At 40.5% G+C, this 17,363-nt stretch overlaps 1 protein-coding gene across 4 annotated transcripts in view; it reads right to left on the reverse strand.

The window, feature by feature from the left end:
* The window catches only part of LOC139141351 (dynactin subunit 2-like), a 147,646-nt gene that overhangs the window by 89,237 nt on the left and 41,046 nt on the right, over positions 1-17,363 (reverse strand). The window lies entirely within an intron of this gene.

Raw genomic sequence — 17,363 nt, forward strand, 5'->3', positions numbered from 1 at the left:
AGGGTGAGTGTTGTCCGAGTGTAGAATTTTGACTGCTTTGATAGTATTCATGGTTTATTTTGCTCACTTGCATATTACTAATCTGATCTATTTGATTTGAATCATCTTAAATTTGCAACAAGAACAGGAAATGTTCTGCAATTTTCAGATTCTCTGACATTGGCAGAGCTAAAAATACCATGAGATGTCCACTGTACAGATTGGAGGATATCAGATAGAGGAACACCTTAAAGCCCCAGTATTTGTAACTTTTAACCTTTTTTTATGTTCCAAATTACATATTATTCTCTTACATCCATCGTGAAATGTTGTTCAGTAAAGAAATAAGCCAAATTTGTGCTCCTGTAGTGACATACAAGCGCTAAATATTGCCCGATCGAGTTGGATTGCCGCGCGGGTTTGTTGACAACGTGTAGGCTGTGCACGTGATCGAGAACGCCGATACTGATGACATCATCGAGCCAGCAACATTCCTGGGGCCATGCCTTGCCACGCCACACTGCCCGGGTAATCGCCCATGGTCGCCGGCTGAATGACCCGCGAATGGTTTTATTTTCTTCTTCTCCGTTCAAATACGTACTGCTACTGTGTTTCAGAGGATACAGAACTTTGGCAGAGGAGGCTGACATTCTATTCTGGTACCGTGTGCGTTTAATACGGATTATTCAAACTGAAGTCGGCAGTGCACCGATGCGCACCCTGCAGTTGGTCACTCAGAACTCCGGGTACCGATGTAAAATCAAGACGACACTACGCCCCTATATACACTTGGCTCACTTCTGTTGGCAAATAGCTATCAAAATTGAGTAACTTGAAGTAATAAATTTCAGCTGATTGTCGCTTTAGCGGCAAGGTGATTGCGAAATCCAAGCAACATAGTTTGGCAATGTATGGTAGGCTGTCGAATGCAGTGCACGTGAACTCGATGGCCTTTGGCAGCAAGTAAGGGAACCGTCAGTATTTACGACCTGGGGGTCATTCAAAAATTGAAAGTTTTAAAGGGTGCTGAAAATGTTGTTTCTTTGTCTTACTCTGTCTTCAATGACATAATGATTAGTTGATTATATATATTTTACTCTGATACATATTAAATAAAAAGAAAATAAATACTCTAACAGTACAAATAAATATCAACTAGATGAAGCAAGGCAAAAAACTACAAGTAGCTGCTACTAATAGCAATACTTATTATGAAAGAGAAGATAGTGACAATGAGAATGATATCGTTGTTCATGTACGCAATGGCACCAGCGACATTAAAGATGAGGATCAACAGTGGTGATGATGATGTCACACAGTAGTTTTCTGCAGTCGTTACCAGGGTTGGAAGGAAAGGCTGGGTCATGGAGAAATGTTATCGACAGATATCACTATAAGTGCACAGGATCTAGGACAAAACTGAACTGTTGTGAATTCATCCTTTATATTATCATAGAAATTTATATTTTATTTGACTTGAGTTCAACAACCTTTATAATGACATGCTACCCATCCAAATTTAACAATACTATATGGTCGGAGACTGCTTATTAGGTGAGCTTTTATATCTACATATTGTTACATGGGCTCAGGTAAGCCAACCTTTCCGTTAGAGAGGGGGTTACTCAAAGTCGTCATGGTTGGCTGGGGTGTGACTCAAAATTTCGGAGTTTCTAATGTAATTCCTCCGACCCCCAGATCGTAAATAATGACGGCTCCCTAAACAGCTGTGAACGCCAGAGTCAGAACGATCGAGACCAGTATACGCACTGCTGTATCTCAGCGAAAATTTAGAAAAAAAACAATGGAGCTACTGCTAAGAAATTTACAGACTCTTGGCTCTTGATGCATCAATTACTGAGCTTTTATACTGGTAAAAAGGCATTCTGAATACAGCGGTAAATTTCCTCCCAAACGAGAAAGGATAGCACGCGGGCATTCTGCAATGGACGCTGTCAATTTACCTTGCTGCAGGCCCCACATCAATCTCGGCCCGGCCCCGCTGCACTTGTACAGTCTACGACCTCCATGTAGTACAGCCTTACAGGACTAGTAGCCGGCCAAACACACAAAAAACAACGTCGCAGTGTAAAATCCGTAGGTCAGAACCGTTGATCATAAATTTTCAGAACCAGTGATGTTTAAAAGTTTTGTATTGATCACTTCATTTAGGTTTATGTGAATGACTTTCTCATCGAGCTGCGTCTATTGTCCCGGGCATTGTCCATGCAAATTTGGGGCCTGCCTTAGCTCCCTCCGATCGTCTGTAGACTGCAGTCAAACTCACAGTCCTGAGCAAATTGTACAGTTGTGAAAGTCAGATATGTATCATGAATTTTATAAAAAAAATATACAAACAACAGAATCAAACCAGGAGGTTGGTTTGCTGTCGGGCCGGGTGCGCAGGGGACGACTTTGCAGTGAGGCCGGGATCTAGCTTACAATGCCTGGAGCTCCATCGCATCGCAGCTAGCCGATACTTGTTGTACTACTGTACTCCTTGTGAGGATTAGATACCCGTTACGTTCGATGTTGTTTTGAAATACTTTTAAATTTAATAAGTAAGACTTTTGTACTGCATTCATGATATAATTTTTCCTTTATGAGCGTTTTCAATTACGCCGTACGGCAACGATATGCGAAGTTGATAGGCTGTGTTGCCTGCAGCGTAGCCTGGCCGTACACAAAACTTCGTTTGAGTAGACGGAGCAGAATCAGTCCCGTCATTTATTTTCCACGAAATTTTCATTATACTCCATAATGGAAGAAACGACTAGTTCAATGATTACAATGGTGAAGTGTTGAATTTTTATTCATACATGTTTTTCTCTCTCAATTCATTCAGCAAACTTGATCTCCGTACCATCGGTCACAACGTGCAGTGCCTTGCATGAAGCTTACAATCGACTGCCTCCGTCGTTAGTTTAGCTGTTCAAGACGTTTGTTTGCACGGCTCATTATAGTCGGAACAATCTGTAAACACTTACATATTTATATCTTTCCGGTATTTCACCCAACTTTCGCGCGTTTTTAGCTGAGTCTCCAGTTTCGATGGACCAGACCTTTTCGAAGAGCGTATGGTTTTCTACGGACGCCACAGTAAAACTTGCGTAGATGTGGTTGAGCATGCGCGGTGGTGTGATTACGTTTCGTTTCGTGTGTCAACAAAGCTGACTTCTGGTCCGGACAAGAAGTCATTTTTCACTCCTTTTACTGTTAATCGTGAGGCGGGCTGGGCATGCAAACCATGCGATTCAGTATTAATTATGGTCTACTTTCACATACTGAGGATGTCATTTTAATCAAAAATATGAAAAAAATTGTTAAAAGTTACAAATACTGGGGCTTTAAAATAACACCTATGAGGCTGACACGGCTCTCACCTCATGGGCCGTAACTCTGGCTAAGTTTAGCAAATCATCTGTTTCTGATGAGTAAATAAACCTAACAGTATCAACAACTCACCGAGTAAGTGGTTGGAAAGGCTGAAACATCTGACTGAGATTGGAGCAAAATAAATAAATGATTCCGCTCCTGGTCTATGCTTAGAGCGCTTTATGTACCATTTAAGGGTTCTGACAGAACAAAGGAATGCTTCCTTTCCTGTTCATCCACCTATAGTAATTAGTTAATCTACAAATAACTAATGGCTGTGGTGGCTGCAATGCATCCCTGTTCTTTGCTACAATCTCAAGGTCAGTCAACAAAGAACATCATCAGCAGTGAAAGGACAACGCTGTGGCAAAATTTACAAGGCATGAAATTTACTCCATCTACCCGCCATACCCAATGTAAGCAGGACAACAGTCTTGTAAGTGAGAAATTTGAAATCAGCTGACCACTACAGTGAAGATCGAGACATATGCTATACGAGGACACAACCTCCCCCTCCCCTACCCTTGAGCAAAATGTCCCTGAAATGCCACCACTCACTGAATGTGAAACTACAGAGTTGAACTGACTCTGACAAAATCTGTCCTTGCCTCTTTGGCTGGTCTCCATAGGGCAAGCAGATAAAGTTGAACTGCTTTCAAATGGAGCCTGCCTAGAGGCATGAGATGAGCTGTTTAACTCATCGACCCCAAAAGACTGAGAGACTCTTTCGATGTGACATGCGTTGAATTAGATTTTCCCAACTTGAGAAGATTCTCAAACACTGGGAAAACTACTCTTGACAACATACAGACAGACACAAGTGTTGGGGGTCAAGGTCAACAACTTTATTCCGATGTTGACTGGCTATGAGCCGATTTCCGCCATGCTAGGCGTAATAAGATACATATTCTAAAGATGACAAAGCCAAAAGGAAAGAGAAAGGAGAGAGAGAAAAAAAATTCAATCAATTGAAAGCTAATAGGGTAGGGAGGGAGGGTGGGAACGCTCTGGGGTCAAAGCCAGTTCTGATTAACTATTAAGTAGCCTCGTCTGGAGACTGTCCCACTCACAGCCTCGAACCCGGCCCATTTAAACTACAATAAAACAAGTATTATTGTTCACTTAAATGATGCCTATACTGACAACATACAGACAGACACAAGTGTTGGGGGTCAAGGTCAACAACTTTATTCTGATGTTGACCGGCTATGAGCCGATTTCCGCCAAAAGCCCACAACACTAGTGGTTAGGCGCTAGCCCTCCGGCGCCCTGGAAATAGCGTCATTGTCGCTAAATGAGTTCATGCTTGTTACTTGGTTTGTAAAGTTCTTACTACAAATGTCCTGGAGCAATAAGGAGTATCAGGGAAAGACACTTATTTTTTTATCCACTTGCCCTTCGGGCAAGTGGGGGGTTCGGTTCACTTGCCCGAATTGGAAAACCACTTGCCCAGTATAATTTACGTGTTTGAAAAAAGCTAAAACATTGGTTTTTCATTTCACACACTTTATTTTGAAAATTATCATGTTATCATGAGAAAATGTCAGACATTATCATAGGGTTCTCCTCACACTTTTAAGAGTGCTGGATGGCTCATTTATATTAAATTAATTATCAAAGCCCCACTAGCAGTATCATTTAGCATTCTTTATGTGATTTTACTTCTGAACTAAAACAAGTTTTTGGGAATGTGCTCTTTGATGGGTTGGAATACAAGTATTGTTAACTGCCCAGTGAGACTGCATGTGCAATTTTGAACAAGAAAATGTGTGCCCAAACGTAAAATGGCACCCAATGCAAATATAGCAAAAACAGTGTACACCGTGCATATATGCATTTGAATATTCACGGAAGCAACAGAGTAGTCCAATGTAATGCATAGTGTTGAATGTTTTCAACTGGGACAAAAATGTTTTGTTTTCTTTGTAGTATGGTGGGAAATCAAAATAATGTTAACATGTAAATTTACTTGTCCAATTTTTCACTAAAGAATGTTTTGTAAAGCTGCAAAAGACTATATCCTCTTAAGGTAGCTACACACCTTTTAGACACTTTCAGATTTTTATTTTTTTCTCAATTGAACACGTCCCAAACCCCAATAAAGTATACATTTTCTGAAAGCCCTGATATAGAGCTATCCGACCAAGCACTGTACACGGTCATTATTTGCATAAGAGTCACGTGACAAGCGTTTTACCAAAAACCGGTTTTTCCCGCCTTATGCAAACACGCTGCAAGGTTTCCGGTTGGAATTTCTTCATTGACAAGCCTTGACAATATCCTTCAAAACCGTGTCTGGGATTTTTTTTATATGCCTTTGTTTTCTTTTAATGCGCTCTTAAAGGTGTTAGATGAAGGTGCTTTTCAAGGAATTTTAATTATCACGCCATATAATTTGAATGGAGCCTCCGAGAAAAAATCGCAGACACGGTTTTGAAGGATATTGTCAAGGCTTGTCAATGAAGAAATTTCAACTGGAAATCTTGCAGCGTGTAAGCGTAAGGCGGGAAAAACCTGTTTTTGGAAGGTTCAGCAAAACGCTTGTCACGTGACTCTTATGCAAATAATGACCGTGTACTGTGCTTGGTTGGATAGCTCTATATCAGGGCTTTCAGAAAATGTATACTTTATTTGGGTTTGGGACGTGTTTAATCGAGAAAAAAATAAAAATCTGAAAGTGGCTAAAAGGTATTTAGCTACCTTAATGGGTAGAATTTAAAGAAAACCAGAAAAATAGGAAGCCTTTTCATGTCAACAAATTTCAGGATTTACAGCTAGTGGGGCTTTCATATTCATAGAAAAAATTCTAACAGTTCATATGTTTGTATGTTTACTTTCTTTGGTCTTAATGTACAAATAATAACAGCCATTTTAATTGTACCTTCAAAGTATTTTTGCAGTTAAAAGTTTTAACTTATATATACAGAAAGAAAAAATCTGTAGCTATAAAGGAATGTTTTGAAGCTTCTGAAAAATAATGTACTTCTTTGTCATGTTTTTACTGCGCTGACATCATACACAAGCCCTATGAAGTTTGGATTACCATTGCACTGTACCAGTATCCTATGTTTTTCTAATAACCTATGTGGTCTTTTTAATGCTCATGCGCAGACTAAATAGAATTTAAACCAACAACCTAAGGTGTCGGTGTTTTTCTATGTGTTTGAAAGCTGAATTTCTCGATGTCAAACTCGCTCCAATTGCTTCTTGACAGTCATTTTAGAATGGGAAAATTCACAAACAGAGAGGTTGGTTGCCACGGACAAGTAACTTTTAGCTTATTCACCTGAAAATTAAGTCAGTGTTCATTGAAAATTCAAAGACTGGACCCGTTGACACCAAAGCTTGCTCATGACTTTCATTGCATGCGGTCTTGCCACGATGCCACTCATGTCACTCAACAAGTTAACATTGAAGAGTACGTTTTAGTAAAACTCCCTTTTTTGTGGTGATTTTTCGCCACTGGACTTTATGTTTACATCATTATAAACGTTCATACAAAGCACAAAAACCGCTGTGTGTTTCTTTTTTTACCGTATCGACATATTGTGAGACACAGTAACCTCACAGTCAATGCAATGAACTTTGGTGAACGTACGCTCTCTACTACCTCCATGGTACGCTCCACCAGCTGAACAGCTTTTTCATATGCAAAATCAGCGTACGGTATTTAACCGGTGGTATTGTTTGAACTGCATTTTATTGAAAGCGATTACATGATTCTTTTCATCAACTCTTCATGCAATTTTATGAAAAATCTTATGGAAATGTTCACAATGACATAATATGAGATTTTTGTTGTTGTTTAAGTCCGTGTTCCCTCACAAGAAAATCGCTCTCGTGAATTCGATTTCTAGGTATTATTTTTTTCACTTGTCCCGTCGGGCAAGTGGCATCGGAGGTTCACTTGCCCGAACGCGACTTTCACTTGCCCCGGGCAATCGGACAACCCTTAGTGTCTTTCCCTGAGTATGTTGAAACAGACATGTGGCAGTGCCATTCCTGTAAAGGGTGTGTCTCGCGACTTTGCAGGGTGTCGATAGCTCTGTAGTAGTGTTTAACCCTTTTCCTGCCAAGTCCATATTTCACCATCGGGTCAAGATGGTTAAAATAAATGAAACACGACATATTCCAGATGGTGTATTTTAACATAATATTGAACTTCTGAAGGCTGTTGGAAACCTAAACACTGTAAACTTGATTTTTTTGGACTAAAGATGCTATAACATACCAAGCCAAGTGGGTGAAAATACGTCATGTTTTGGCTCAATACCGCTTTTTACTGACTTGGCTGATGGGAAAGTGATACTGTCTGGCAGGAAAAGGGTTAATTTCGTGCAGGCGCGATAAGGAGTCCGCGTCGTTATCATTAGTTCTGACGTATCTGGCGGTAATTTGAAAGTTAGAGATTGCCGACAGCCAGAAGAGTTCGCGTAGCCACTCCATGGCTGTTGCATTACGTGATGTGCCAGAGTTTATTATGTACATTGTGGTGGTATTGTCCATGTACCATACCACTATGTGGCATTTGTCCCAGAAACGATGCCACCGCCTACACGCAAGCAGGACGGTGTAAAGTTCCTTGAGGTTGATATGCGCATCTGCAGTAATTGGATAGTCCTCTGACCATCGCGTGTAGAACCAGTAGTTCGCGTAAATGCCCGCTCCCGCTGCTGAGCATGCGTCAGTGGTGAAAATCTGCTGGGGTAACGGAGTTTCCTCTATGAAGAAAGCCGTACCATTAAAAGTTTTGCTGAGATTCGCCCACCAGCTGATGTCCGCTCTCGCTTGCCTGTTGAGGCGTATGTGATGAGACTGTCGTGAGACTGAGTTTGTCACATCGATGAGTTGCCGCAAAAATGTGCACCCACCGCGAATAACTCTTGTTGCCCAGTTGAGTTTGCCGATTAGTTACTGAAGCTCACGTTTCGTCGCTCGCCGCTTTGGAAGCCAATATTCCAGGAGGTCGCTTACTTCTTGTAGCTTGGTACCGTCTAGGGACAAGGTCCATGTGTGCGCGTTTATCTCGATCCCTAGGAATGTTAAGCATTTCGTGGGCTCGACCACCTTATCCCAGTTTATGGAAAAGCCAAGTTGCTGAAGTAGTTGTAGTAAAGCCTTAAAGGCTTGTTTGCACGCTAATTTAGAGTCCGCGATGATTAGGAAATCGTCGAGGTACACGATAACGACATCATACCCTTTCCTGCGCATCATTCTGGTAATACTTTGCGTGATGTGAGTGAAAATTTCTGGGCTCTTCGCTGCACCGAATGGAAGGCATGTGTCGACCATGTATTTCCAAGTTTTATGCTGCGTGAATTTGTAACGTAGGCCCGTAGCACGCTGTGAGTCAACACTTATGGGTACAGAGCGATACGCGGATTTCAGGTCGACTTTGGCCAGGTACGATCCTGGCTTGCACATAGCGACAGCGTGATCAATAGTTTCATATTTGAACGAGTTTGTAGATTGTAGAATTTTTGCCGGCAGGTTGGCTGCAATCGTGAATGAGTCTAACCTTGTTTGATCGTTTCTTGGGTATAGCACCGAGGCTGCTTATAATGTGTGGTTTACTGTTCGTGATCTTGTAATTTCCTGCTGATATCTCGTGTAAAATTTGTTGTTCGACCTCCTCGCAGTAAGCTGGATCGGTGCATGATGCATAGTTCGTTTGTTCCACTTTTTGAAGGGGGTGCCAGGGTCGATGATGTTGAATCCGTATTTTATGCCGTTTAGAATGTAGTCACGATCCATGTCGTATTTGAGTTTGTTTTCCCATTTTTCCAGGCAAGCAGTCAGAGGGCTAGCTACCTTATGCTAGGCTTGACCACCCCGTTCTTGGCTGAGCAGCGAATTGTGGCGGTGTTGTGAGTGGTCTTTGTGGCAGCCCTCCTCTATGCACACATGCGCAAAACGGCAGGAAGTGCGGTTGCAGCCTGCTGGTTTTTGAAAATCGAAACAGATTTCGGTTTCTTGTGTGACAAAGTTGCAGCGCATAGTGTCCTTCATAGTGTTTTTCTTGGGAGTATTGCCGTTTGCCTGGTCAACAGTTTGTCGTTTATCAAGGTGATACAGTGATAAATGGAGGTCCACGGAGCCCCATGTGATTGAGTCTGTCGCCTGTTTCTTGCGATACTCGTGATCATACGATAAAACTGATGGTGTCGTAAAAGATTGTGCGTAATCCCCGATATTAATTGTGTGATCGAGGTATGCTAACGTGTCCTTCATGGACAGGCCGCTGTTAATAAGTGTCTTTAAGATTCGGGCGTTGGCTGATATCCACTGAGGAAGGGAAACTTGGTCAGGTTTTGGTCTACGCTTGGTGGTCCGCATAATTAGCTTCATGTCCCCTTCAGCTGCTAGTTCCGTCTCGTCGGAAGAGTCAAGCGAAGCAGTCTTTGTGGTTATATAGTCCGGAATCAGTAATGGTTTACACTCATCCTTCGTTAGATTCTGGGATGTGATGCGCTGATCTGATACGATGTCTTTTAGCGCGTCGTTGCTGAAAGCTTCGAGGAGTTTGTTCAGTTCTGCATCTTTGTCAAGGGACTTTGTAGTCACCCCTGATGTTTCTGTCCTGGGTGCAGGTTGGTCTTGAGGTGCCTGTTGTTTTGCCATTTTTGCGTCTAAGTTGTTGCATGCCCAGCGGAGCAGTCCGCGTTGGCCTATAGGCAGGTTAAGTCTGATGATGTCTTGATTGTTGAGGCGCTTCAGGACATCTGTTGATGGGATGCCTTGGTAGTTAGCACGTCGTGTGTATCCTCCGTTAGGCCTGCTGCCTCACGCCATTCGCGGAAACTTTGTGCTTTGTCTGACATTGTTGCTATTCGTTGAAGGGAACAATAGCTTTGTGGACAAAGGGTATCCACATGTGAACGCTCTGGGGTCGAAGCCAGTTCTGATTAACTATTACGTAGCCTCGTCCGGAGACTGTCCAACTCACAGCCTCGAACCCGGCCCATTTAAACTACAATAAAACAAGTATTATTGTTCACCTACTCCTCTGACCAAATCCAGCCTCATGTCTATGAAATGGAGAATCTGTGCTGGAACTAGCTTTGACATGTCCACACTGGAAATCAACCTAAGTTGACCGCCATCTACACAGTAACCTGAGTGGAGTACAGCACTGAATGTTTAGAGGCATGGCATGAATAACTTCAATAAGCCAAACTTCCAGATACAGATTGATTGAAATTTACAATCTGTGAAGGTAAGCCATCCAAGCACCTGTCACTCATGTGAAAATCTTTGGAGCTGTGGCCTGGCCGAATGGAATAGCCACAAACTGGTACCCTTGCCTGCCCACTACAAACCGGACGTAACACCTGAACTGGGGATGTATTGGCAAACGGAAATACACATCCTTGAGATCTACATGGTAGCCCACTTTCCTTATTGGAGAATTTTGCCTGATAGAATTAATTCTCTACATATGGAAAGTATCCACCCTTATACAAGAATTCAGATGGCTGAATATCTAACATGGGTCTCCAGCTAAACGTTTCTTGGGAATCAGAAAGACATTACTATAAAATCCCATCATTTAATGGGGAGGTTGTACAGCTTGTACAGCCCCTTTTGGGGATAGAAAAGTATTCTGGAGATAAGACAAGGCGTGCAGTGGCAAGTTGCCTCAGAAATACAACCAAACCCTGTGGAACACAATATCAAGAACTCTGGGTCATAGGTAATAAAACAAGTCATCCTTGATGACACAGTCCCCACTTGTTAATGGGTACTTTGATTACAGGTCCTCAGAGAGGATAGAGTCCTCTTCATTAGGTCTGTGATAAAAATACTTTGATACAGATGGCGCTCAATGGCCAAGAATGAGTTCAATGGCGATGAAAACATGAAACCAATGTAGGCCACTATCATAAAGGTCATTAAAGCCGCACTTTTCAATCCCAGGTTCTCGCATTAGTTGAGTTCTCCTCCCAGTCAAATGCTTCGCCAGTACAATGTTTGATTTCTATAACATTGATTACACAAACTGATCTCAACCTTTTGTCACGTTTTGCTAATCCTGCAAACTGAGTTTATGCAAGCTTTTGATTGACGGTCGGTTCAAATCGCCAATGGTCATTGATTCCCCACCACAAATGCTCGAATTTGCTAAAATATTGTCTTCCAGTCGCGTTAGACTTTGAATATAACCACAGAGTTCGATCGGCAGAAACTTCGCACTGACCGTTTGGCAGTCTGTCTGTGTTTTTGCGGCCAGGGAAAACTAAAAATACCGCCAATGGCGCTTGGACATAATGACCGTCAAGTATTATCGGCATTTATCAACAACCCCACTCACTGTGAATTAGACAGACCACAAAGTCAATGTGCAACATATAGCTGAAAGACTATTTTTCACATTGCGATTTTAAGCCCATTTTTATGAGAAAAGAGACATGTATATGAATACGGAGAAAAAGCAGAAGACATATCTGTAAATGGTTTGTTGAGTGATAATCACGTATGCATCTCTTGAAAAATTTTGTGGTTATAAGGTATAACAGTAGTGTAAGAATAATGAGGTTAGAATAAGTGTAGTAAAGCTAAGTTGACAGTAATTAAGATTTCAAAATTACACACTAAGCTAAGGAAATCTGAATGAAATAAATGTTGAAAGTAGTAACTGAAGCTAAGATAGGAATGAACTGAGTTACTGCAAGGGGGCAAGATGATCTAGTGCATGTAGGGCAGCAAAGTCCATGAAGGCGCGACTGCACAATTTTTAAATATCGGATATTTACAATCTAGTATCGAAGTTTGACATATCGACGATTTCGGGACTAGTATCAATACGATTGTCCAATGGGAAGCCGGATCTGTGAAATCTCCTATATTTACCCGATATTTTTCGGCAATTTCGGCACTCTAATATCGATACTAGAGGATACTAGAAAGACTTGCCCTGTGCCTCGGCACGCCGGATCTGTGAAATCTCCGATATTTACCCGATATTTTTCGCCGATTTGGGACTCTAATATCGATACTAGACGATACCAGAATGACTTGCCTCGTGCCTCGGCACGCCGGATCTGTGAAATCTCCAATATTTACCCGATATTTTTCAGCGATTTCGGGACTCTAATATCGATACTAGACGATACCAGATTCAGTCATATCGGAGATTTCACCACCTCACAGTTCTGGCCAAACCCGACTTTCAAGCTGACTCTAGCTTCGATACTAGACGATACTAGATTCAGTCAAATCGCAAGTAAATATCCGATATATATCGGAGATTTCACCACCTCACAGTTCTGGCCAAACCCAACTTCCGAGGACTGATTCTAGCTTCGATACTAGACGATACTAGATTCAGTCAAATCGCAAGTAAATATCCAATATATATCGGAGATTTCACCACCTTTCAGTTCTGGCCAAACTCGACTTGCAAGGACTGACTCTAGCTTCGATACTAGACGTTACTAGATTCAGTCAAATCGCAAGTAAATATGCGATATATATCGGAGATTTCACCACCTCACAGTTCTGGCCAAACCCGATTTCCAAGGACTGAATCTAGCTTCGATACTAGACGATACTAGATTCAGTCAAATCGCAAGTAAATATCCGATATATATCGGAGATTTCGGCCCTTTATAGATCTGGCTTAGCCAATCTAACTTCGATATTGTATAGTCTAGTAGCCGTAAATATCGGATATCATATAAAAGTGCAATGTCGCGGTGTCCTCGCAAAGTCATGGTCATCTTTTTGTCTAATACCTTGTGTAAGTTCATGAACTTTACATAAATCATGCTATAGATTTGTTGCTAATGGGCAATAACTGTGTTTCAGATCATTTGAGAGCAATCCATCCATGACAGGTTTAAATTGTAATATAGCTTCTATTTAAAGAAGAGAAACTTCTCAAATAATTTTTTGTTCCCTGTAATTTCCTGTGAGAACACAAGGACAGATGCTCATGACAGATGCTGGTGCTAGCTTGATAACTAACCTAAAACTTGTAACTTCATTGTCTAACCTGTTCACCCTTAAATTCCCTGTAAACAGGTCCACACTCACCATTGATAACAATGGGTTTGGGCCATACCATGGTGGTGAAAGGGTTAAGAGACTGTAACATGTGAGGTCGCGGATACTTAATCTCTGGAATGTCAAAGTCTGTATATTGACTCAAGGATGTTTACTTTACAAATGCCTAGGTCATCTCAAATGTGAGAATCTAAAGTATGAAATATGTTATGAACTTTTATCGCTTTTGATGCCCAAAAGAGCGTGGACATCTCTGATACTTCCATTCAGTGCATCCTCCATGTTTTTAGCATTCATCTAACACACATTTCTGTTCCATAACTCATAAAACAGTCAAAAATGCAGGATTGGTGTACCTTCCAAAAATACACATATGGAAGGCCCCTAAAATCAATTAGCTGAAAAAGGGGGTCAACAATTTCCCATATCTATCTAACCGCTGATCCGTTTGGCACCATTTTTCGGAATCAGAACCTTGACATTAGTCTAAACATCTGTACCAAATATCAACGCAGTCTGTTCAGCAGTTTTTGACTTTTTGTCGTTTACAGAAAATTTTCAATGGACGACATCCCACTCAACCCCTATAACATAATGATCTACGGTCATTATGTTAAAAAGTGGCATTTTCTGGAGCGTGTGCCCGCGTGTTGCCTGTTTGGTGTCCACTTACACAATGAACGCTGCCATACCTTGGCATCCTTTTAAAGGGAGGCTCCGCCTTTAAATGTGTCAACTAGGAATTAGTCGACAGGATGTTGCAAACATTTTTTCATACTATCCTAACACTAACAGATTATCACCAGTACCATATTTCATAAAGTTTGATGCAGTATTTACAACACTATGAGATCAACATGTTTCATCAAATTTCACGTTGTATTTATTGATATATCACTCTAATTAGGAAAGTTCATTACATATGCAATTACAAATTAATTAAAATGACACTGATAAATGTCTTTTTCACTGTTAAAGCAATGTGAGCTTAACATCTGTACAAAGTTTCATGAAATTTGATGCAGTATTTCTTGACATATCAGCCTAATTACGAAACTTCAATAATTGACATGATACTGCTACATGACGTGAAACAAATTGACGAGCATATGTATGACATAAGTCAATGTCCTTGTACCAACTTTGAATGATACTGGTGGAAATATGTCTGAGTTATGGCTCTGTACATAAGACAAGTCATCGTAGATGACACAGTCCCCATTTGTTAATGGGTACTTTGATTACAAGCCCTCAGAGAGGATAGAGTCCTCTTCGTGAATTTGGTCTGTGATGTCCTTTTACTAAGTTTGAATAAAATCGGTGAATAAAATCGGTTGAGACGTGCCCTAGTTTTGGCTAAGGACATGAAAAAATTGTAACAAAATGGCTGCCATGCAGCGATATTGGATCATATCATAAAACAAATTGACTTGTATATGTATGACATAGGTTAATGTCCTTGTACCAACTTTGAATAAAATCAGTTGAGATATGCCTGAGTTATGGCTCTGTACATGAAAAAATCATCACAAAATGGCCACATGGCAGCCATATTGGATCGTATCACAAAACAAATTGACGTGCATATGTATGACATAAGTCAATCTCCTTGTACCAACTTTGAATAAATTTGCTTGATACATGTCTGTGTTATGGTTCTGTACATGGAAAAAACATAACAAAATGGCCACACAGCGACCATATTGGATCGTTTCACAAAACAAATCAATGTGCATATATATTACATAGGTCGATGTCCTTGTACCAACTTTGAATAAAATCGGTTGAGATATGCCTGAGTTATGGCTCTGTACATGAAAAAATCGTAACAAAATGGCCGCCTGGCAACCATATTGGATCGTATCACAAACCAAATTGACGTGCATGTCTATGACATTGGTCAATGTCCTTGTACCAACTTGGAATAAAATCGGTTGAAACATGTCTGAGTTATGGCTCTGTACATGAAAAAATCATAACAAAATGGCCGCCTGGCGGCCATATTGGATCGTTTCACAAAACAGATCAACGTGCATATGTGTTACATAGGTCAATGTCCCTGTACCAACTTTGAATAAAATCAGTTGAGATATGCCTGAGTTATGGCTCTATACATGAAAAATTGTAATAAAATGGCCGCCTGGCAGCCATATTGGATCGTATCACAGAACAAATCGACGTGCATATGTATGACATAGGTCAATGTCCTTGTACCAAATTTGAATAAAATCAGGTTAGATATGCCTGAGTTATGGCTCTGTACATGAAAAAATCGTAATAAAATGGCCGCCTGGCGGCCATATTGGATCGTATCAAAAAACAAATCGACGTGCATATGTATGACATATGAAGTAATCTATGTACCAAGTTTGGATGAAATCGCTCCAGGCGTATCTGAGATATCTGCGTGAACGGACGGACGCACAGACGGACGGACGCACGCACGCACGCACGGACATGACCAAACCTATAAGTCCCCCCGGACGGTGTCCGTGGGGACTAAAAAATCGTAACAAAATTGCCACCACACAGCGATATTTGATCTTACTGTTTAAAAAATCAACAGGTATATGTATGACATAAGTCAATGTCAATGTAACAACTTTGAATAAAATCAGTTGAGACTTGCCAGAGTTATGGCTCTTGACATGAAAAAAACCACAACAAAATTGCCACCATGTGGCCATATCGGACCATATCGTGAAACAAATCGATGTACATATGTATAATATATAAGTCAATGTCCTTGTACCCACTTTGAATGAATTTGCTTGATACATGTCTGAGTTATGGTTCAGGACATCAAAAAATCGAACAAAATGGCCACACGGTGGCCATATTGGATTGTATCACAAAACAAATCAATGTGAATATAGGTCAATGTCCTTGTACCAACTTTGAATAAAATCGGTTGAGATATGCCTGAGTTATGGCTCTGTACATGAAAAAATCGTAACAAAATGGCCTCACAGCAGCCGTATTGGATCATATCACAAAACAAATTGACATGCATACCTATGACATTGGTCAATGTCCTTGTACCAACTTTGAATAAAATCGGTTTAAACATGTCTGAGTTATGGCTCTGTACATGAAAAAATCGTAATAAAATGGCCACCTGGCAGCCATATTGGATTACATCACAAAACAAATCGACGTGCATATGTATGACATAGGTCAATGACCTTGTACCAACTTTGAAACATAGGGCCAAAGTCCCTGAAGCTACTATAGACATGGATACAAAATTAAGTATTTCCTGACTGTATGAAATTATCTCACTAAGGTCATCCTACGGACAAGTAAACTAAATATTAAAGCTGTCTGACCAGCGGTTTTGAAAGAACAAGCAACTCAACAGTTGACAGAGCTCTGTTGAGTTATGTAGAGAATAACCTTTTGTGACACATGTATTGATGAAGAAGGTGGATATCTTTGATTAACATTGTGAGTTCTGTTTAATAAGTTGAGACTGTACATACTCAGAGAAAGCACACTGAAGAGACAAAGGTTTGAAACTTAAGAAGTTCAAGGTCATCAAAAGCATTATAAGGAATCATGTTACACTTTCATTGCACTGTTTACACAGATTGCATAATTGCTATAAATAGCACATGAGGAATCTTTATACAGCCCAGCTTTACCATAAAAACCCTATCACTTTGACCACTCTTTTAATTGACCACTCTATTTTTTTCCTCAAAAAGTAATTTTATTTTATCCTTACCAAGTCAACCATAAATGGAAATTAGAGCTTTCTCTATCTCTATCTCTATCTCTATTGACTATTTTGAGCAATTTCTTTTAGATAACATACAGGGCACAATAAATGACGGTTCAGAATATGTCAAAGTTGGGATTCAGGAAAGTTGCCTTTACATGTTTTAATCCTCCAAGATGGTAAGCATTTCACTATGAACTGTCAAAAAAGTTGAACTTTCTGATAATTCTACACTAAAATTATTTTTTTGGCTTTGATGATTTCCTAATTAATTCAATTATTT

The sequence above is a fragment of the Ptychodera flava genome, chromosome 9 (assembly GCF_041260155.1).
Source record: "Ptychodera flava strain L36383 chromosome 9, AS_Pfla_20210202, whole genome shotgun sequence".
Classification (NCBI taxonomy): domain Eukaryota; kingdom Metazoa; phylum Hemichordata; class Enteropneusta; family Ptychoderidae; genus Ptychodera; species Ptychodera flava.